This window comes from Onychostoma macrolepis, chromosome 01, assembly GCF_012432095.1.
Source record: "Onychostoma macrolepis isolate SWU-2019 chromosome 01, ASM1243209v1, whole genome shotgun sequence".
Taxonomy (NCBI): Eukaryota; Metazoa; Chordata; class Actinopteri; order Cypriniformes; family Cyprinidae; genus Onychostoma; species Onychostoma macrolepis.
The window spans coordinates 15,761,150-15,784,060 of NC_081155.1; the positions used below are offsets into that span (position 1 = coordinate 15,761,150).

The window sequence follows — 22,911 nt, forward strand, 5'->3', positions numbered from 1 at the left end:
GCTGCCATGTCATCTGCTGGTGTTGGTCCACTGTGTTTTCTGAAGTCCACAGTCAACGCAGCCATCTACCAGGAAATTTTAGAGCACTTCCTGCTTCTTTCTGCTGACAAGCTTTATGGAGATGCTGATTTCATTTTCCAGCAGGACTTGGCACCTGCCCACACTGCCAAAGGTACCAAAAGCTAGTTCAATGACCATGGTGTTATTGTGCTTGATTGGCCAGCAAACTCGCCTGACCTGAACCCCATAGAGAATCTATGGGGTATTGTCAAGACGAAGATGAGAGACACCAGACCCAACAATGCAGATGACCTGAAGGCTGCTATCAAAGCAGCCTGGGCTTCCATACCACCTCAGCAGTGCCACAAACTGATCACCTCCATGCCACGCCGAATTGAGGCAGTAATTAAAGCAAAAGGAGCCCCTACCAAGTATTGAGTACATATACAGTAAATGAAGTATTCTAATTTGTTGAGATTGTGAATTGGTGGGTTTTGTTAAATGTGAGCCTAAATCATCACAATTAAAAGAACCAAAGACTTAAACTACTTCAGTCTGTGTGAATTGAATTTATTTAATACACGAGTTTCACAATTTGAGTTGAATTACTGAAATAAATGAACTTTTCCACGACATTCTAATTTATTGAGATGCACCTGTGTGTGTGTGTGTGTGTGTGTGTGTATATATATATATATATATATATATATATATATATATATTTGTATATATATTTGTATATATATATTTGTATATAAAATAAATAAATTAGAAGTTTTATAAGTAATTTTCTACACTTTATTTATTTATTTTATTTTATTAATTTTTTAATAAATTTTTTGTCTATAATTAAATTTTTTTCTTTAATTGTCCCTTCTTCTCTTCCCTCTATTTTCCCTCTCATTTTGCTCTTGCATGGTTCTCTCAGGGTCAAATATCAACTGCTTCAGCTGCATAAAAATGCATGAATGTGTTTTGAAAAGAACAATTAACATGTCATCAACATGCCACTTAATACCAAACAATTTAATCAAGCACCATAATTTATTTGATAATAGCATATCAAAGCCCTGAATTAAGAGAGAGTTATCAAAATGAATTTCTGTGTAATTGTTGTTTACAAAATTAAATAACACATTCACTTGAACTTGAGCAAGTTTTTTTTAATTGTATATTAATTAGGGAAGAAGTGAAATGCTTGTGTGATCAAGTGTGCAGTGGTAGAATTTTTTTCAGTGCTACCAGTGTGAGAGAGTTATGATCTCTCTTCAACTTTTGGCTGAAGTTTGAAGGAAAGATTTTTTGGCCACAGTCATATCCGTCTCGACAGGACAGAAGATCTTTCGAATCTGCACAAACGTCACAGCAAAACAAACTTCCTTTGCTGGCCCCCAACTCCTCCTTTTTAATTTATTTCTACGATTTTGGCAGCGTGCATAGCTTAGTTGCACCATTCATCCTTGCCTGTCCCCCTCTCTCTGCGTTTCTCTAAAGTTTATTTCCTTCTTGCCACTCTACCCTCCTTCTCCCTTCAACCTCTATCTCATTCATCTCTGTGTTACACGCTCTGTCACTGTAATAGGAAACATTTCTCTCTATCCCTGGTAAACACTTTTAGATTTACACAAAAAGACTCAAGAGCAACACCAGCATGCAACATAAATGCCTTGTGCTCTGTATATTGTACAAGGTGCAGTGGTTAGCAACAGGTTGAGCCAGTGCTCGTAGGTGATAGGTTTAAGTCTGGCAAATCAGTTCAATCTGCAACATCACGGTAACGTCTCCAGACAGTTAATATATATGTGGGAAATACACATTCAAGTACAGCTCCTACTTGATTTGGATTCAAATTCAGATACACTACCAGTCAAAAGTTTGAAATTGGTCATATTTTTAATTTTGAAAGTCTCTTGCTCAGCAAGGCTGTATTTATTTGATCAAAAATTACAGTATAAACCGTAATATTATAAAATAGTATTACAATGTAAAATAAATCAGCATCATTACTCCAGTCTTCAGTGTCACATGATTCTTCTAATATTCTGATTTGGTGCTCAAGAAGCATTTATTGTTATTATCAGTGTTGAAAACAGTTGCTAATATTTTTGTGGAAAGGTGATACTTTTAACTCTTTCTTTCTTTTAAGATTCTTGTTTGTTTTGGAAGTAAAAGTAGAACAAACATCACAGAAAAGAAGGAGAGCCACTTTAGGTCAATATGTTGAGCCAAAGGCTAACTCTAATAAATACAATTTCAATTTTTTTTTTTTTTTTAAAGAACCCAAAGTAGGTAAAAGTCTAAGATATAAAGGCAAGCTATTCCAACACATAGGGGCCATCACTGAAAATGCCCGGTCACCCCTCAGTTTTAATCTTGTCCTAGGGACGTCTAAAATCATCTGGTTTGATGACCAGATTCTTTATTGAACTGAAAGTTTTAAAAAACAATTTCTTTTGATACAGAAATCTTTTGTAACATTATAAATGTCTTTACTGTGATCAGTTTAATGCATCATTGCTATATGTTATTATTAATATGATTAATTCTTAATAAAATATTATATTTTATATGATGCCATTATTTATTATATTTTAATACATATATTTAATGCCTGACAACAATAGTATTAAACATTATGCTTATTTAGTTCAAATGATGCTAATTTGTGATTTTTCAGTTTTTTCTTCAAGTTTTCCTATTATACTTTCTCTGCGGAAGATGTGTCTTTATTCCATGACTTTTCTCTTTACCAAACAATTTCTTGTCACTTCATGCAGTTTTTCTAATAATTTTTAAAATACTTTTCTAATACTTTTTTTTTTCTAATAAAAGGTTCTACAGAAAATGTACATGCAGAGTTAATGGTATTATAGGAGGGAATAGACATGTATTAGTCATTGGCCCATTCCCAAATTACGCCCTCAGCCCATCCAGCCCGTCTCATCCAAGTTCATACTTTTTTTCTTTCTATAGCCATTTGAACACCTTTGTAGATAAAATTCAGTTCAGTAGTTGTGGTGAAGATCCAAACAGCCATAACATTCCAACACCCACACAAGTCTCTCTTGGCCTTTACCTAAGCCATGAGATGTTATCTTCTACCTGTCTAACACAAATGGATGTGCTTGTCCCCCACTAGAAGGTGAGGACTGGACCACCAAGGCTGTGTTGATAGGGGGGTTTATACATGTCATCTGTTCAGGCAGGTATCCAGTCATTATGTGGTTGTAGTTCTGCACGCCAGCCCCTATGACACATTTCAGATGCAGGTGTCTTCTGCCATCTATGCTGAGAGACACAAATACCTAAACACACTGCACTCGTGAGTTTCTGTGCATACGAATAATCATCTAAACCTGATAAACATTTACACAGACTGTATCTGTTTGCTTCCTTCTCACGTTAACCATTGTCTCTCAGTGTGTATGTGAGTCGCAGAGGGTGTTTACTGTAATGTAGCTGTAGTGGTTTGTGGTTGTCAGGGTGGCTGAGGATGCCATTGTGGCGTTTGCTAAACAGACTTTGGTTTTCTTCACTCAACAACACATTTATGCCCACATATTTTCTCTCAGTCAGCAACACGAGAGCAGTTTAAAGAGCTTTAGTGTTTTTTATAGGTGTCCTTGATGTTCCCATGGATCTAATACTGCTCCTAATCACTTGGATTTATTAAATGGTAAACACACTAGAGTGCCTATGGTTAACAGTCTGAGCTTGTAACCTAAAGATAGCAAATTTAAAGCGTTTTGGACAATTGTGTTTCTTATAGAGGTTTTCATGGTGATGGATAACGTAAAATAGTTTTTTCCAGACCTTGTTGTTATTGTTAGCTCAAACTAAAACTATGAAAACTGTTTTTTTTGTTAATGGAAATAAAGCTGAAATAAAATAGAAATATTAGGTGAAAAACTTAAACAAAAAGAAAGAAATAAAGAAAGAAAAAGGTTATGTTACATTAGCAACTGAAATAAAATAAGCTGAAGTATTAACTAAAACTGAAAGAAATTTAAAAAAACTAATATAAAAGCACATCAAAATTATTAAAACTAAACATTTAAAAAGTGAAAGTTAATATTAATAAGTAATATTAATTAAATAATATTAAATAAAAAGAAAATATATATTAATAAATACTAGCAAATTATACTAATATAACACTTTCAATATATGCAATTATCTTTTTCTATCATTTTCATAAGGCCTGGAAATCAGCATTTTATGATTCCATTCTATACACACTTTCCAGTCCAAACGTTTTAGAAAACAAACTTTTTTTTAAAAAGTTGGTTAGGTTTCAAAAAATGAAACAATAATGATATTGTTAGTAGCTCACCCAAAAATTGTCATCATTTACTCACCCTCATGTTGTTTCAAACCTATAAGTTTCTTTCTAATGCTGAACACATAAGAAGATATTCTGAAGAATTTTGAAGAACCAAATAGTTGTTGGTCCCCATTGACTTCCATAGTAGGGAAAGAAATACAATGGAAGTCAACGGGGACCATCAGCTGTTTGATTATCAGAATTCTTCAAAATATCTTCTTTTAGGTTCAACATAAGAAAGAAACTCATACAGATTTGGAACGATACGAGGGTGAGTAAATGATTACACGTTTTGGGGGGGGGGGGGGTGAACTATCACTTTAATGAACTACAATCTGCAAATCTTTGTGAATTTGAGGGGAACTGATTTTATACATTTATGAAAAATTATGATAGATAGATTTCATAGTAAATACATCAAAGGAGGAAAGAAAACTGCACTTGCTGAACCGTATATTGAGGTCTTTAAAGTATACTCAGAAAAATGTTGAGTCTGTGAAATACAAATGTACATCAATACACATTAGAATCAGTATAAGTGCCTCCCTGCAGATCTGGGAACAGCTCTCGAGAGCCCCTCCACCCCATGGGCAGCGTGACTCAGCAAATCCTAGCAAATAGGCCAGTCAGCACGGCTGCCAGTCAGTCACTAGGTCATCAGGCCAGCCAGCCAACCAGCCAGCAGGATGTCTATATATACTGTGCAGAGCGAGCGTGTTGAGTCTGATAAATAATTGAAGAGCGCAGTCATTAGCCTAGATTATTTAGCTTAAACGCTGGCTTCCATCCACCACAATCAGAAGTCATTACCTCACAATGAGCAGGAGGAACATTCGAAGTTATGAGCCAACACCTGCCAATCAAACAGGGAGGGATAGATTGTGCCTGATGCCAGTGGAAGGTGGAAATTACAACAGTGCACACTCAGGGAAACGCCGTTAGAAAAGAAAGCTGTAAAGTTTATGAAGGCGTACAGCAAGACGAGAGAAAGATATTCCTCCCAGCCACCCTGAAACAGTCTGCTCTCTACTGGGCCCCTCGACCCGCTTGGAGGATCGCCAGAACACATACATACAAACACAATGTCAAACCCACAGCACATCCAGAATTTCTAAAAAACATACACAAAAGCTTATTCAAGCAGAGAAAGGCATTTAGGCACACACTCACAATGCTAAACTAGCAAACTGCATATGTATTACAGTCATTATTTGTTACATAAATTCGTTGATCTTTTGAAATAAAAAGTAATGTAACTAAAACTTACTTCACAAAAAACCCTTCCAGGATTGCAAGTGTGATTATTGCATTTAAGAATTAAATAAATGCATTAAAGGTGTCATGAACTGCTAAAACATCTTATATTGAACCCAATCTGCCAAAACGACAGCTTGTGGAATGTGCCACTCTATGACGTAACAGTGGGGCTAAACAACACCTCTGCAGAAGATGATTAACGCCTGCTTCTACATCGCTGCCTGTTAAGCCCCGCCCAGCATTTCGTGCATGTAGTGTAATAACAAGAGCGGCAAACGCAGGTCTACATAGAAATCAAACAATAAATATGGCTCTGAAAACAAGATGCTGTAGAGTACCAAGTTGTCTTTGCATTGCCTTCCTTCTGATCTCAACGTTAGGAAGGAGGGCATGAACTTTATTTTTAATGAGTCACTAGGAACTTGGTCCTTTGTTCACTTTATTTGCAGAGGATTCGTTTACAAACAAGGCATAATTCAATGCAGGATTTTCAGAAAGATTGAAACAAAAAGATGATGTTGTGCCCGCTATATTGGATCCAACAGTAATGTCGCAACACACAAGTGTGAGTAACTGTTTTTATTACATGGTCACTATTGCTTTGTCTGTTATTACAGATCGTTTGATATGTACTGAGTATTTATGCATTTTTAACCTAAATTAAGCATATTACTTCTAAATTGTGTTTTTTTTTTTTGGCTGAATGAATGAACAAGGGCTCAGAAGCACAGACACTTATCATCTGCCTGTTGGGTGTATAACCAGAAGTAAATGTTATACAGTATAATTTTATATTATAATTTTATAATTTTCATTCGATCTTCACAGTTTGTACAGCTCAGTTATTGTGAATCTTTTACGTTATCATTCAGGTTTTTCACCTTGCAAAAAATGTTGCCAATAATAACAGATGTCAAAAGGTCAAATTAGTGATATTTGGCAGGCAACATTATCAATTTTTACTGTAAATAGCATAGCGATGTATAAAACAGCGCTCATACAGAACTTGCTTTCAAACCAAAGCAGCTTTCTGTTGGTCAGCGCAGTGAATCCTATACAAAATTTGTTTGCCCTCAAGTGAAATTTCAGATCACAGATTCCTATTAAAGTGACTTGAATTCACTCGTGACAATTTGCCAAAATACCATAAATGTGTAAAGTCATAAAGGTAAAGCAGCAAACCGTGTGTTTAATTGGGATGTAATATAAGAAAATGAATGTTTTTGGTGCAATAAGCTTTATCTAATATTATCAAATGACACTAGGGGAAAATACAATTATTTTTTTAATCTATACCCTAAAAAACAAGCTCCAGAAATGCAGATAGCGAATATGACTTTCTCTTCCGCCCATCTCTCTCTCTCTTGCAGGTCTCTGTCCCCTTGATAAAGAGCGGTTTGAATATCAATGAGGTTTATTCTCTCCCGGGTCTGCAGCCAGCTGTTATAGAGTGAGCGCCATTCTGCTGCTATTTGGAGGCAAGATACGTAATTAAAAAATCAATACCTTCCGACGAAACCTTTTTTACTATACACAACCATATTGACCTCGTTAAAGCACATCCTGGATCACTTATATGCAAACGCACAAATACCGCTAAACACCAATAACACCAATCCTTTTCCGTGCTTATTTATCTAATACTTCTGAATCCATTTATGTTAAAAGCAATAACCAGACAAAAATGAGAAGAACAACTTTTTGTAAATCTGTGAACTGTAGATGGGGAGTAGCACCCCTGCAGTTTTCGCTGGCACTTGAAGCTCGGACGCACTTGTCTGTTGTGACAGCGACAAGACGTGGAGATCTCTGTATGCAAATAAGATGTAAACAGACCATCAGGGAGCCATCTGTGTGGCTGGAGCTCCCCGTGGGGGCGGGGCCTCTGTAGCCAGGGAGACGGGCAAGCGAATGAAAGTTCACAGCATCAGTTAGGGTCACCAGTGTAGACCTCTACGGATGTAAACAGAAGTGTTATTACCTCAGTCTTTGGCCGTTTAAGGGCCACACTGACATGGCCGTGAATTAGTGTTCGTTTAGTGCTTGCAAATGAGTCGACTGTCTACTATACTCTTCACACACACAATGGGGAGAGCTTGGCCAGGCCCTTGTAATTAACTATCCTAAACGAGGAAGGAAAATGAGGTTGAAGGTTAATATCTACAAGCTTTGTGTGGATACAACATGCTGTTCCATGAGCGCTGATAGAGGTTGTCCTCTCATTCTGACCTGAGTGGTACTGCTCTTAAAAGACAAGTTTAAAGCTGAGCAACTTAAAGACAAACTGAAATGGCATCTGTGAGACATTTAACGTCTGTAATGCTTCGTATCTGAACATTTATTGGGAAATAATGTAGGGTGGGCTTGGATCTGCAATTGATTGATTAATTGTTTGATTGAAAAATGGGTGTTCAGTACTAGAATGAAGTCATGTTGACTTGAAAATAGCATAGTAATTCACAAAGCATATGAAGTTTTGACTAAGAATATTATAAAATAAACAAACATTATATATAGAATTAAACATTATATGTTATATACAGGAATTGTATAGATGAATTCCTAATAGCTTGTAACATAAATAAATTATATCTTTATAACAGTATAGCAAACTACTTGCATAAGATGCATATAAATATTAGTTTGCACTCTATATCTCCCAATAATATGTGTCGACAAGTTTAAAAAGAGTTTTGTTGCAGAATAGCTTACAGGAAAAGCTTTTGTTGAATGTTGCAAAATAAGACAAGGAACACAATTATGAAGTAAATGTCATATAGTCTTTAGTTTTTAGTCTGGACAACGGAGCAAATTTGTCAGTCAGTCCAGTGGAAATGTACTAATAAAGCACATTTAAAAGCAACAGAAGCTGACCCAAAGTGCACAATTCAGCTATTAGAACAAATTCTGAAATAAAAAAAGAAGTAAAGACAAAATAAAATTCTGTAAAGCATTTGTAAGTGGTTTGGTGATCAACCTGTTGATCTGTATGTATCATTAGGTCAGAAGTCTTTTTAGGGGAACAGTTTGTGTCTCTGTGTGTACATGTGTGAGCTGTGGAAGTTTTTGCTGGTAGCACTGGAGCTTGTTTCCGAAACACACAAGCATAGTGTTCCAGCAGCACACCCTCTCATGGAGGGAACAAGCTAAAAATATCACACACACACACACACTTACAAGAAAAGCAAGACACTCTCTCTCTTTTACACATGCAGGGAGTCCTTGCCCCCTTTTCAACTACTTCGTGTTGCCACAAATGCCCTCTTAGCACCGAATAAGACCCAAACAGCAAATGAGTATCATTATTTATTAAAATCATTAGTTCTAGTAAAGTAGTAATAGTATACAGTTCAATCTTTCACCCTAACCTTCACATATAGTTTTTCTCTCCCCGTTTGAATTAAGCTCAGCACCTTGACTCAACCTTGCCTGAGGCTCTATACGTCCCTAGACCAGCAGATGAACAGCTTAAAACCACCAGCATTACATTAGTGGGTTAGAATTTAAAGGCTGTATGGAACGCCATATCAAGTTAATTGAATTAATTGACCTTATTTTACTTTATTTATAGACAGAGTTTTCTATCAAGGTGCATCCTAGCTTTCATATGATTATTGCATCAGTATTAAATAAAGAATTATTTCATCCAGAAAAGGAAAATTGTTTTTTCCAATCCCGCATCACTTTCTTCCCTCTGTGGAACACAAAAAGCAATATTCTGCAGAATGCCTGAGCTGATCTTTGCTATATGATAAAAATGAACAATGATTTCCACTTTTGAGCACTAGAAAGGAAAAAAGCACCATAAAAGTAGTCTGTATGAATGTTAATCTATAGAAATATTTTTTGCAGCCATATATTATAGCTTCATTTTGAAGAACCAACCAACATGTTGCGTCTTAAATTATTTTCGATGCATCATGATTGGTCATGAAACATGCAAGAACCAACTAGAGTTATTGATCTCACACCAGAAACATTTCAGGATTGAAATGACTCACTTTGGGGAATATTTTCAGGAAATAAAAACTACAATTTCAGCTTCAGTTTCTCACATATCATAATTTCAGAATGCAGCACACAGCTCTTGACCTTCTGCTAAACGTCTCTATTTGTGTTCCACACAAGGTAAAGTCATACAGATTTGAAAGTACATGAATAGGAGACCGTGATGACAGAATTTCATTTTTGGGCAGACTATCCATTCAAGTTGTCCCCCCCCCCCCCCCTAAATTCTTTCCCCTTGCATCATGACTAGTCAAGAAACATGGAATAACCAACCAGTCGTTAATGTCAAACCAGGAACATTTCAAGTTTAACATCAATGACTTTACAGCAAATGACAACTTAAATGGTCTGTTTCTCACACAAATTCTGAACAGCTCATGGAAAAAAAAATTAAATCATACCAGTTTGGAGTGACAGAATAATGGCAGAATTTTCATTTTATGGTACAACATTGAAACTAATCCTTTAATAATACTTTTTCAACAAGAGCCTAAATGAAGTGTTTAAATTCCAGATTGTGATGGGTAATGATCCGAGCTGTGAACACAGAAGTTGTGGGCTCAAACTCAAGCAGTGTTGACCCAGGAACTGAGAAGTGCTATGATTTCAGCCCTATTCTGTCACCGTTCTTCCCTGAAGCGCGACACTTCCTCATGTTCCGCCCCAGGTTGTTCCAGAGGGTCTGTCCTAGCAATTATTGTAACTGAAAGTCGCTTTAAATGAGAATGTATGTCCTACAAAGCTGAGTGACTAAATGGATTGCCTGTTTAAAATCCAGACAGACCATAAGAGGTTTGAAATATCATGTTAACATTAAACTGTGCTCATAACGTTTTATGCTTTGTATCCATTTCTAAATACCAACCCAAGCTCATTGGAAAAAACATGTCTGTGGTGATATTTCCTCAAAATGATTATGTTGCTTCCTGCACATTTTGTTACACTTTCAAAGTGGAATACCCAGTGAGTGGCGTTAAAAGCATCCAAAATGGATGAACATGAATCTGGCAATATTTAATTCCTTTGGTGTTGTACATATTGTGGAAATTCAGAAATTAAATGTACAGTGAGTAGCACTAAAAGGTTAATTCTCTATCGCGTTTGAAAATAACATACCACTACACTAAACCCTACACTAAACCTAACCGGTAATGTTAACAGAAAACACATTCACTGAAGCAACCAAGCCATTTTAAACTTGCTTCTATACCTGAGCACTCTGCATTGCAATTGCAGTGCTGTACCAGGTGAGCTACCAAGCAAGTTTACTACATCAGAAAAGCCATACATATAGAGTTGATTATATGAAAATGAATTAGTTCATGAATCATGCATAGTATTGTGCAAGGAACCCTACAAAAATACATCTTTTTAAATGATAATCTAATCCAGGGGTAGGCAATGGCGGTCCTGGAGTGCCGTTGTCCTGTAGAGTTTAGCTCCAACCCTAATCAAACACACCTCAACAAGCTAATCAACGTCTTCAGAATTACTAGGGCTACAGGCAGGTGAGGTTTTTTTTTCAGGGTTGGAGCTAAACTCAGCAGGACATCGGCACTCCAGGACCAACGTTGCCCACCCCTGATCTAATCATTTGATAATCAATAAACTGTAATCCTGAAACGTATAGAGTGTTTTTCTTTTGAGTGACTTTATTTCAGTGCTTTTGCGAGCAAATGCAAAGTTTCTCAGTAAACGCAGAAGTTTTGGGAGCGAACAAAATTTAGTGAGTAAACACAAAGATTTTGGGGGGGAATGCAAAGGTTTCGCAAGAGAATGTGAAACTACTCATTTCAGCTACAGTGAATTGTATATGAGTTCTGCAAAAATGTAGGTAGTGGTAGTACTATAGCATGAGATTCTGTAACAAGCACAAGACAGAAGGTCAAAGGTTTGGAATATCTCGGAAGAGTCGTGGAATTGAGTTTGGAAAGCTGGTCTCGGATCAGTGCAATGTTTAAGTGGGGCTGGTACTTTTCCATGCATGATAAAATCACCTCATTGGCCCAAAGCTGTCATCAGAGATGAGGAGCGGTTCCTTACAGCTGGCCTACCTAAAGAGCCCCCTTTTCTCAAAATACACCAACGCACACATACGGGACACATATAACACAACCTCATAATGCACTCGAACCCATTACACTGTGTGCACACACACTCAGCTACACTCATAGAGCCACACACACACACAAACAGTGTTTACATCTAGACTATACCCCCTCCCCTTGAGACCCATTCCACATTCCTTCACCAGACTCCCTGCATTCCTGTTCTGCCGAGGAGGGGGTCTGACCGACTTTCCCCTTCTCTCTCTCTCTCTTTCTCCTTTTTTCTATCCTTCTCTCTTGGCCTTTCTTTGTCTTGCCACTTTCTCCTTCTCTCCCTTAGTGAGAAGTGTGTGAGACTGAGAAGTAGATGGGGAGGAGACAAACAACTGGTAAAACAGCAATGATCTGTGCCGTCAGCTAGAGTTGTGTGATTTAGAGTGACTGTGTGTAATAAAGATGGCTGCAACAGCTGTAAACAGGAAAAAAAACACACAGGCTCTACTAAAACCTAGCAAGCTGCCTCAGTATCTATTGCCTGCATTGGCATCTGTGTTGAAACGCTCTAGACTGACAAATGCTCTGCACTGGATATTCAACAAACTATTGATTTCAGTAGTGTTTGAGGTTAACATTATGCTAAGCTAATCAGCATAAAATACACTGAAAAATGACTCTATTTTCATAAATACATTGGAGAAAACTGATTATAAATGCATTTATAATCAACATTTCCAACAAGTCTTGTTTTACTGAGCTCATCCCAGTGTATTATGGGATTGCCTTCTCTGTTTTCATGTTGGAGGCAACTTTCTAGGTGTTGGAACGGAGCAACAGATCCAGCGTGGAGCCACACACACACACACACACATACACATGCGCGTGTTGTGAAAGACAAGAATAAGCGCCTGTAGCAGTATTGTCCCCACTGTTTTCAGTCTGGTTTTCCCATCTGAGCTGAAGCTAATTCCAGTGAAGTGTCCTTCTCAGGGAAGCAGCGGTAGACTTTTCCCCTCCCTCTGTCCTCACACTCCCTGCTGTTCACCCAGTCTACAGCCTGATTGTGTGTTCAGCTCACTGACTCTTTTCTAGGGGCAGACCCGCTGTGTGTGTGTGTCATGAATCAGTCTCTCAAGATGGTTTTGTCTTCGGCTGCACATAACAATTCATCAGGAATACTTGGTGAAAATACACACACACACAAGCACATACAACTCCTGAGACACACTTTAACATTATAATACCATTTTACACACTGCATTGTATAGTAGCGTTATATTTTGTAGTGTAGAGTGCAGTTATAAGTTACTTGTCAGTAGTTTAGTGTACTTTGCGGAGCAAAGAGGAAACTGACAATGCACCGACAGACAAGACAGAGCAGGTTACTTTAGGTATGAAACAAAGTCTCAGCTTTCAAATTAGTAATTTTTTAAGAAATTATTTTTGTGGCTCTTTGTCGTACATGTCGTAACATTTCACTGTAGCACTTCAGTTCAAGCGGCACGTGAACCTATCATCTCTTCCACTTCACTAGTTATAGCATGAAATAAACATGAATGAACATCAGAAGGTATCTTGTTTCAACGAGGTCAGTACACACCATTTTTCAAGTTCAAGTCCATCGACGTTAATCTACTCTCCTGTCTGGTTTGTTTGTTGGACAAAAATAGCAGATTCGGCGTTATGATTCGTCAGATCGTCTGTCAATCAAACTCTCTCCATGTTATATTTAGTGTAGTGTAGCGCACACTATTGTAATATACACTTGTCTTAGATATACACTACAGTTCAAAAGTTTGGGGTCAGTAAGATTTTTAATGTTTTAGTAAGTCTTATATGCTCATTAAAGGGATAGTTCACCCAAAAATTCTGTCATTAATTATTCACCTTCATGTTGTTTCAAACCTGTAAGACCTTTGTTCATCTTCGAAACACAAATTAAGATATTAATATGTAATCTGAGAGCTCTCTGATCCTCCATAGACAGCAAGTGTACTACCAAGATCATGGTCCAGAAACATTGCAAGGACAATGTTAAAATAATCCATGTGACATCAGTGGTTCAACCGTAATTTTTTTGCTGTTCTGTGTCAGCATCATAACGTGCACATGTTGTTTATGTTCAGATCAAAGCATGCACATGTGTCGTGATGCTCTCCAAAATGGCACCAGGGTGACGCTGAATAAAGCTTCGAAAAATTACAGTTGAACCACTGATGTCACATGGATTATTTTAACGATGTCCTTGCTATGTTTTGACCTGGGAACATTTCAGTTATGTTGGTGTCTATGCAGGGTCAGAGAGCTTTTGGATTTCAAGATGAATAAAAGTCTTACGGGTTTGGAACGAGTAATTAATGTCCGAATTTTCATTTTTGGGTGAACTATCCCTTTAATACTGCATTTATTTGATCAAAATACAGCCAAAAAAAAAAAAAAAAAAGATATATATATTATTTTTATTTATTATTTAATCCCTTAACCGATTCGGTCATCGGGGAGACATGACGTATACATCATGTCTTTTCAGTGGGCTCATTTATTGACTCAATGGCACCCATCCCCTCTCCGAGTCAAGTTTACAGCCCCTGGTATTCCCAGGCGGTCTCCCATCCAAGTACTAACCAGGCCCGACCCTGCTTAGCTTCCGAGATCAGACGAGATCAGCGCCCAGGGTGGTATGGGCGGCCGTAAGCGTAAATATTATTACAATTTAAATAAAAAGAAACAGTTTTAACTGTGTATTTTACAATTTAATTAATTCCTGTGAGAAATGCTGAACATGAATCAACAGCCAATATTTCTGCCTTCAGTGTCACATGATCCTTAAGAAATTATTTCATTTCATTTCATTATGATTTGCAGCACAGGTGACATTTCTTGTTAGTATCAATGTTGAAAAACAGCTGTGTTGCGTAATAAATTTGTGGAAACCATGATACATTTGGTTCAGGATTCTTTGATGTATAGCCTTTAAAAAAAAAAAAAAGCATTTAATATTTGAAGTAGACTTTTTTTTTTTTTTTGATATTTTAAATGCCACTTTTAAACAATTAAATGCATCCTTGCTGAATAATAAAAATATAAATTTCTTTAAAAAAAAAAAAAATCTTACCAGCGTAGGCCATCTGTAAGTGACTCAATTTAGTGCGACATTAGGAACATTTAATTAACCTACGTTCACTTGAAATATATGAGACGAAACGGAAAAGAAACGCGTTTTTAACAGTTGAATTTTTTTAACTTTATTTGGCGCCACTTAAAAACGCGGCATTTATGCGCGAGACGCTTAACTGAAAAAAAGCCAGGCGCGGTGCAACGGTCAAAGGCGTCCGTCTTGCGCACATTTACGTAGAAAGACGATTAAAACTCGGCGTGTTTGTTGGGAATTGTGTATGCTAGATTACTAGCACTATATTTACTGGAATGCACGATGAGTGTTTTAAGTGTCCAGCAGGTCCTGAAGTGAGAGCCTTGTTGGTATGGTAACAGGAATATCAGCAGAGGGGGGAGGGGAGAAAGGCAAGTAGATGAGGAGAGGTGAACGAAAAAGAGGAGAGAGACGGGAAAAGCAGAGGTGAGTTGAGTTCTCTGGGTTTCAAACAGAAATGTCTCTCTTTATTATCCATGACCACCTCCCCCATGTCTCACACTAGCCCTTATTCTTTCTCTTACATACTATCTCACTCTTGCCTTGTCTTCCTCTGTCTTTCTGCAGTCACTGCCACTTTTGCCCTGAACGCTGTTTGCCTCATACTCCTATTCATGTCCTCTCCATACCCGCCTGTGTGTGTGTGTGTGTGTGTGTGTGTGTTGGGTGGCCAATTCCATTCTGAGATACTGAAATGTCTCCTCAGTGCACTATTTCTGTCATCGTACTCCCCTGCTGCAGCGGTAATAAGGATCCGAGTTGTGAACTGTGATTCCAGCTCCAAGCAAAGCTCTAATCCAATCCTACCACAATACTTATGCACACATGTAAATTGAATACCAGCTCTTAATAGGTTTAAATTTCATTTTTATGTAAAATACGACACACACCAAGGCTAACAAACAGCGTTTTTGTTTTTCCGAAAGCCTTCGGCTCTTCAGTAGACAATATGAGCCTTACGCTAACTAACCAAATTGTCTCAATGGCAGTGAAGGGTTTTGATATATACCCACTTATGACTGATTAAACAGATTTTATATCTTTTCTTTGCGCTCTCTTACGCACATGTGCATAATAAGACCACCTGTCCAAAACAAAAGTGTTTGCGTTCGCTCCAACACTCGATCAAGCTCAAGAGCAACATTACAATTCATTCAGGGCTGTTTCGCTATGCTCTGCGTTGTCTGGCTCAGTGACAGCAGCAGTTGCATTTTCCCCCCACAGTGCTGAATGATAAGTCGAGCCACCAGCACACAGCACTGTCAATCAGAGCCGTAATGGCTCACGAGAAGGAAGCCATTTTGAAAATGTCACCAAACACAGTTACTTCATGCTCTTTTCAAATCCTCCTGGGAAGCTACTGTATGACTGAATCATAATTATGACGTCAAGTGAGTTTTGACAAAATAAAAATAAGTAAATTTGATATTTATGTTTGTCCATTTTCTGACAACAAAGGGGAGTTTTTTTTTAGACTTAATGCATAAAAACAAACAGCAAATTTCGTAAAAGTGACATTTGTTTCTCTCATTTACATTTCCTTACAATTATAGTATACTTTTTTAGCACTAATGAAGCAAAGTAAAGAGAAAAAGACACATATTAGGTCTGCAAGTGATGCTTTGTGCATTTAATAGTTGTGCAGCTACAGAGAATCATGGGAAATGTAGTTTGGTCGCTACAAGCTTGTCACTTAATAAACTAGATTAATGAGTAGTATTTTCTGGCTAGCTTGATTGCTAAAACAAGTGTTTAAACTAAACTGTATGATTAACAATCACCCCTTATGATCAATACCAATTAACTTCTGCTGATTCGCATACCTCCAATTTGGAAATTCAGGGCTCAAAGATAATCTCACATTGGTAATTTCATCTTCGTAGTGCCGTTAAAGTGGGTTTATGTTGTAAATATGATCATTATGACATGACTTGAAGGCAGCATTAAGCGCCAACTGCTTATATAGAACATATACAGATGAACGTTTACCTCCCTGACTAGCTTTAGCACCATCCCATTACACATTAATCAAGAACGCCATTTAATCTCATTAAACAGCAAAATGGGTTGCTGACCTAAGGTAAAGAGGACAAATATATGCAAAGATTAATTAAAATGGCATTTGTCTTGCCATTTCCATGCATCTTAAAATTTGCAGAAGTGTGAGACTGTAACTTTAAACCAAATTCATAGTCAGTTTATGCCCGAAACACTACTGAACAGTGACTAAGCAACTACTTTCAATAACAACAACAGCTCATGAGCTTTAATAAGGAAACAGTTGACCTGCATGTAACTGCAATCCATCATTCGTTAGTTAGAGAATCAATGTGCTGTCACCGTTAGAGTCTGTACTGAAATATGACCGCAACACTGTCAGCGTCTGCGTCGGCTACCGAATAGCTCGGAATTCATAGAACACGTCTTATTCACTAATCATGTGTGAATTTGAGTGTATAAAACCTGTGGGCAAATGTTTTCATGTGGAAATCATGATTGATAAGTTTACACACAGACTTTTTCTAAAAACAGATCTGCACCCAAATGAAACGCGCATTTGCAAAAATAAGAAATAAATGTATTGAGCTAGTATGCATTAAATTAATCAAAAGTAAACATTAACCAAAGTAAAAACAGTTCTGTGTCAGATAAATGCTTTTGAACTTTTTAGGAAAAATCCTGAAAAAAAAAAAAAATCACAGCTCACACAAAAAATTAAGCAGTAATAATAATAAATAATTAATAATAAAAATGCTTTCTGAGCAACCGTTATTTATAATATTTATTTTACATTTCACAATTTTACTGTATAACTGTATTTTAGATCAAAACCTTGGTGAGCATAAGAGACTGAAATGTAGAAAAAAAAAACTAACCTCAAACTTTTTTGAACAGTAGTGTGTGTGTGTATATATATATTTGAACAGTAGTGTATGTGTGTATGTGTATATATATATATATATATATATATATATATATATATATATATATATGTATGTATGTGTGTGTGTGTGTGTGTGTGTGTGTATATATATGTTGGGATGTTTTTTTTTAATAAAATGAAAACTAAAAGAATTTCAAGTCACATTAGCCAATATTTTATTCACAATAGAACATAGATAACATAACAAATGTTTAAACTGAGAAATTTTGCAATTTTTTTGCACAAGATGAGCTCATTTCAAATTTGATGCCTGCTACAGGTCTCAAAATAGTTGGGACGGGGGCATGTTTACCATGGTGTAGCATCTCTTCTTTTCAAAACAGTTTGAAGACGTCTGGGCATCGAGGTTATTCGTTTCTGGAATTTGGTCTCATTCTTGCCTGATATAGGTTTCCAGCTGCTGAAGAGTTTGTGGTCGTCTTTGACGTATTTTTTGTTTTATGATGCGCCAAATGTTCTCTATAGGTGAAAGATCTGGACTGCAGGCCAACTGAGCACCCGGACTCTTCTACTACGAAGCCATGCTGTTGTAATAGCTGCAGTATGTGGTTTTGCATTGTCCTGCTGAAATACACAAGGCCTTCCCTGAAACACACGTCGTCTGGAGGAGAGTATATGTGGCTCTAAAACCTTTATATACCTTTCTGCATTCATAGTGCCTTCCAGAACATGCAAGCTGCCCATACCGTATGCACATATGCACCCCCATACCATCAGAGATGCTGGCTTTTGAACTGAATGCTGATAAGACGCTGGAAGGTCTCCCTCCTCTTTAGCCCGGAGGACACGGCGTCCGTGATTTCCAACAAGAATGTCAAATTTGGACTCGTCTGACCATAGAACACTTTTCCACTTTGAAACAGTCCATTTTAAATGAGCCTTGGCCCACAGGACACAACGGCGCTTCTGGACCATGTTCACATATGGCTTCCTTTTTGCATGATCGAGCTTTAGTTGGCATCTGCAGATGGCACGGCGGATTGTGTTTACTGATAGTGATTTCTGGAAGTATTCCTGGGCCCATTTAGTAATGTCAATGACAGAATCATGCCGATGAGTGATGCAGTGTCGTCTGAGGGCCCTAAGACCATGGGCATCCAACAAAGGTCTTTGGCCTTGTCCCTTACGCTCAGAGATTTCTCCAGTTTCTCTGAATCTTTTGATGATATTAGGCACTGTAGATGATGATATTTGCAAAGCCTTTGCAATTTGACATTGAGGAACGTTGTTTTAAAGTATTCCACAATCTTTTTATACACTCTTTCACAGATTGGAGAGCCTCTGCCCATCTTTACTTCTGAGAGACTCTGCCTCTCTAAGACATCCCTTTTATAGCTAATCATGTTACAGACCTGATGTCAGTTAACTTAATTAGTTGCTCGATGTTCTCCCAGCTAAATCTTTTCAAAATTTCAGCCCTTTGTTGCCCCCGTGCCAACTTTTTTGAGACCTGTAGCAAGAATCAAATTTGAAATGAGCTCATTTAGTGGATAAAAGTGTACATTTTCTCCAATTAAACATTTGTTATGTTATCTATGTTCTATTGTGAATAAAATATTGGCTCATGTGATTTGAAAGTCTTTTAGTTTTCATTTTATTCAAATTTAAAAACAACGTCCCAACATTTCCGGAATTCGGGTTGTATATACAATATATATATAGTGTGTATATTTAAGATTTTGTTTAGAGATTGAATAATGATGTGAATTTCTGAAATTGAAACAACAAATAACAACTATCATTGCGTGTTTTTTTGTTTTGTTTTGGGGTTTTTTTACATCTGGCTACTGTACAGCAGGCTGGAAACTTGAATAGGAATATGAAACAGTCTCCATTTTAACATTCTAAAACCACTAATAAAAATTCCCTTAATTATTTTTGGCACCAGATAAGATTCCTCAAATTCCTAAGTGTCTGGACCCCATTTATCTCGCTCAAGAGATGGATGCTGGCAGAAGAGAAAAAAAACAGGACACTCACTTACTCTCTATCCGTTCATTCCTGTCCTCTCGTTCTCTTAAGAGTCACAGGTCCTGACAATACAGCCTCTGTTCTATGAGGAAGATCTCAGACCAGCAGAAAGGCACTCAGCAAGGAAATAAGGAAGCAATACTCAAGCCATAAGTACTCCATCTGAACACTTGCCTCTGTTTTAGTCTATATAACAAGGGTTTGTTAAATTTAAATATATATTTCCACCACAGAATAAAAGAGATTTTAAAATAAATAGATGTACATTTTTAATTAGAAAAAAAAATCACTAGAAAATATACTGCAGCTTTAACTATAAGTATTAATTCATAAACACTTTTTTTTGCACTGGAAGACAGTGGCATAAACTTAAAAACATTACTGATTTATGAATCATATCTTAGCTCTATTTAGGTCTTTTTTCAAGTTTTTAGTAAGATTTTAAGCTAGTTGTGATCCAATTCCTGTGTGAGAAAACACAGACCCAGAGTTTTCCCTCTTGGTTACCCACAATCCAGCCACCATGTTTGCATATGTTTTTCCTCACACCTGAAATCAATTAAGCCGCCCAACATGATGAGATACCCACACTAAATTTTAAGCGTTTAGCTTCTGTACAACAGCTCCATCAAACACGCTTCTCTCCACAGACACAAAAGTTTGGGCTCAGGGAGTAACTCATTAAATTTACTGAAGCAGAACCATTATAATGATCTGAAATCAATATAGTAGTTTGTCATAAAACAGCTAAAGGCGTCCATTTTGATAGGAAATCTGACTTTTGACTATTGTGAAATAAGGGATTTAAGTCTGTATACGTAAAGTGGATATTTTTGCTGCAGTTCAGGCTGAATCTTTGGCCTATCGCTAACAGCACTGGGCAAATGGGGGATGGGAAAAGCGGGAGAGCTGTGAATGAGAGCGAAATCAGGAGAGATGAGGGGAGTTTCAGAGACGGGTGAGTAATGGATATGGAGAGAGACAGTATGAGGGAGGCGTCAGGAGGACCAGTGTTTATGTGTGTTGCACAGTTTACTCAAGCATGTATTTGTATGGGAAGAACATATGTGTGTGAGTGTGTTGAGGCCCAGTGGTCTGAAGCCTGATACTGGCCCCCTCGTATGCAGCTGCTCTCTCTGTCTGTCTATGACTCGCTCGCGCTCTATTTTTTGGCTTGCTCTCAGCGCTGTAAGATGACTGGCGGTCACAACTATGCTTTCTAATTTCTAGGGGATCACGCAACTGAGTGAATCTCATGAAACCTCTTAGAAACATGTCTTGATTCACCCCAATTCAAAAGAAAGAAAATATGCTTTGCAAATAATGAAGCCAAGGTTATTTTTGCATTGTTGCATTTTTATGAAATCATTAAAGTCATGAAATCTGAATGGACAATTCCTTCCAGTATTTCCTTCCTAATTTGTGATTAGTCATGCATGTTATGTTAATATTAAAATAATAACTGTAACCAAAATTACTATGATTTTGATATTATGATATTCTCATTACTATGATACAGTATTTTATTTATTTTATTCGTAAAATGTAATCAAAATATACAGCACTTAATTTTACTAAGACATTTATTTATTTATGTATGTATTTAGTAATTTCCATTATTCTCAGTGGCTATTCTCATTAAAGTCATACAGTATTTCATTTAGTTTATTTGTAATATTTAATCAAATTTAAAGATTTAATCAAATCAAATTGTGATACAGTATTTTGTTTATTTATTCACAAGCACAAAGGCAGTAAAACAAATACTAACGTGCTATATGGATATTTAAATATAATCTAAAATGTATAATAATTTCACATTATAGATTTTTTCTAAGACAGTGAAAATATTGCAGAAAAATCTGCTTAACTCTCATAAAAACAATGATGCAATGCAATACAAATAAAACTCTCATTTTCCTTTTGAACAAACTATAATTTCTTGTTTTTTAAAGTTGAATTGTGGGGTTGAAATGTGACCCAGACATGTTCTTGACAGCTTTCGTGCGATTCGCCCAACTTCAGGGCACAAGAAAATGAAAGACACACTCAAGACAGACAAACAGAGGAAGACAGAGATAAAGCGAGAGAGCGAGGCTGTAAAACAGAGCCCACTTGTTAACAACCATATTACAAACAATCTCTCCACTCATGTGAAAAAGAATAAACAGGCCGTATCAGCAGAAAGCGCTTTCTGAATAAGAGCTCATTCAGCATATGAAGTACAGATGTGCTCAGCGAGAGTAAGTGATCACAAAAGAGGAAGACTGTTGACAAGGTGTTGCACAAGGAAGGAGTGGTGGAGGAGAGGAAAGCAAGAGGAGAGGGGAGGGAAAGAGAGAGCGGGAGGAAAGCAGCCAAGTTGGCAGGATGAATGGAGAGTGCAGAAGGAGGGTAATGTGGGAGTTTGATAAATTGTGTGCGTTTTCAAGTGTGTGGGTGTTTGTTTTGTGTGTGTGTGTGTGTGTGTGTGTGTGTGTTAGTGTTAGTGTTTTGCGGAGGTGTGCACATGATACTCTGTGTGTGTGTGTGTGTGTAGCTTGAGGCTGTAACACAGACACGGTGCTTCAGCGAGTCTAGCAGCAGAGACGGACTGGAAATGATTTTGCCTCTTCACACTGGTAGAAGCTGCTGGACAGTCTCTCGGTAAACTTGCCTGACTGGTTGCCAAAGTATATATGTGTGTTAGAAGGAGCGAGAAAGCGCATTTGTGTGGTATGTAATGTGACACCTCCCCTCAAACACACACACAGCGTTCACCTATATGCTCCTCACGATACTGTACCTACCTCAGAACATAAATATTACGGCTGTATGTCTGTTCATGTGCATTGTTATTAACCACTATACATATTCGGACAAAGCGCTGACCCAAAGTATTATTTCACACACAACTCATCTATCACTGTCTGTGCAACAGACATGAATAATATCTCAAATCAAGCAGTTTGTTGAGGAGAGGTGTACTATGACTTTACTAAATGATCATGAATTAACTAGTAATAAAATAGCCAAACAAATAAAATAAAAAATATATATATAAACATCTCACAAAAGACTTACATTAAAGGACGGACCCAATATATATAAATTAAATATATATATACTGTTTATAATTAATTAAATTTAATTTAATATTAAATATATACTGTATGTTAATATATAAAAATTCTTAGGTGTACTACATATAATTCATTATTTAGTATATGTA

General features: G+C 37.1%; 1 protein-coding gene and 1 pseudogene across 1 annotated transcript in view; both read right to left on the reverse strand.

The window, feature by feature from the left end:
• Nucleotides 1-22,911, reverse strand: part of bcl9 (BCL9 transcription coactivator) — a 120,715-nt gene that overhangs the window by 64,399 nt on the left and 33,405 nt on the right. The gene's annotated exons all lie outside the window — the stretch shown is intronic.
• Nucleotides 14,211-14,330, reverse strand: LOC131550612 (5S ribosomal RNA; annotated as a pseudogene).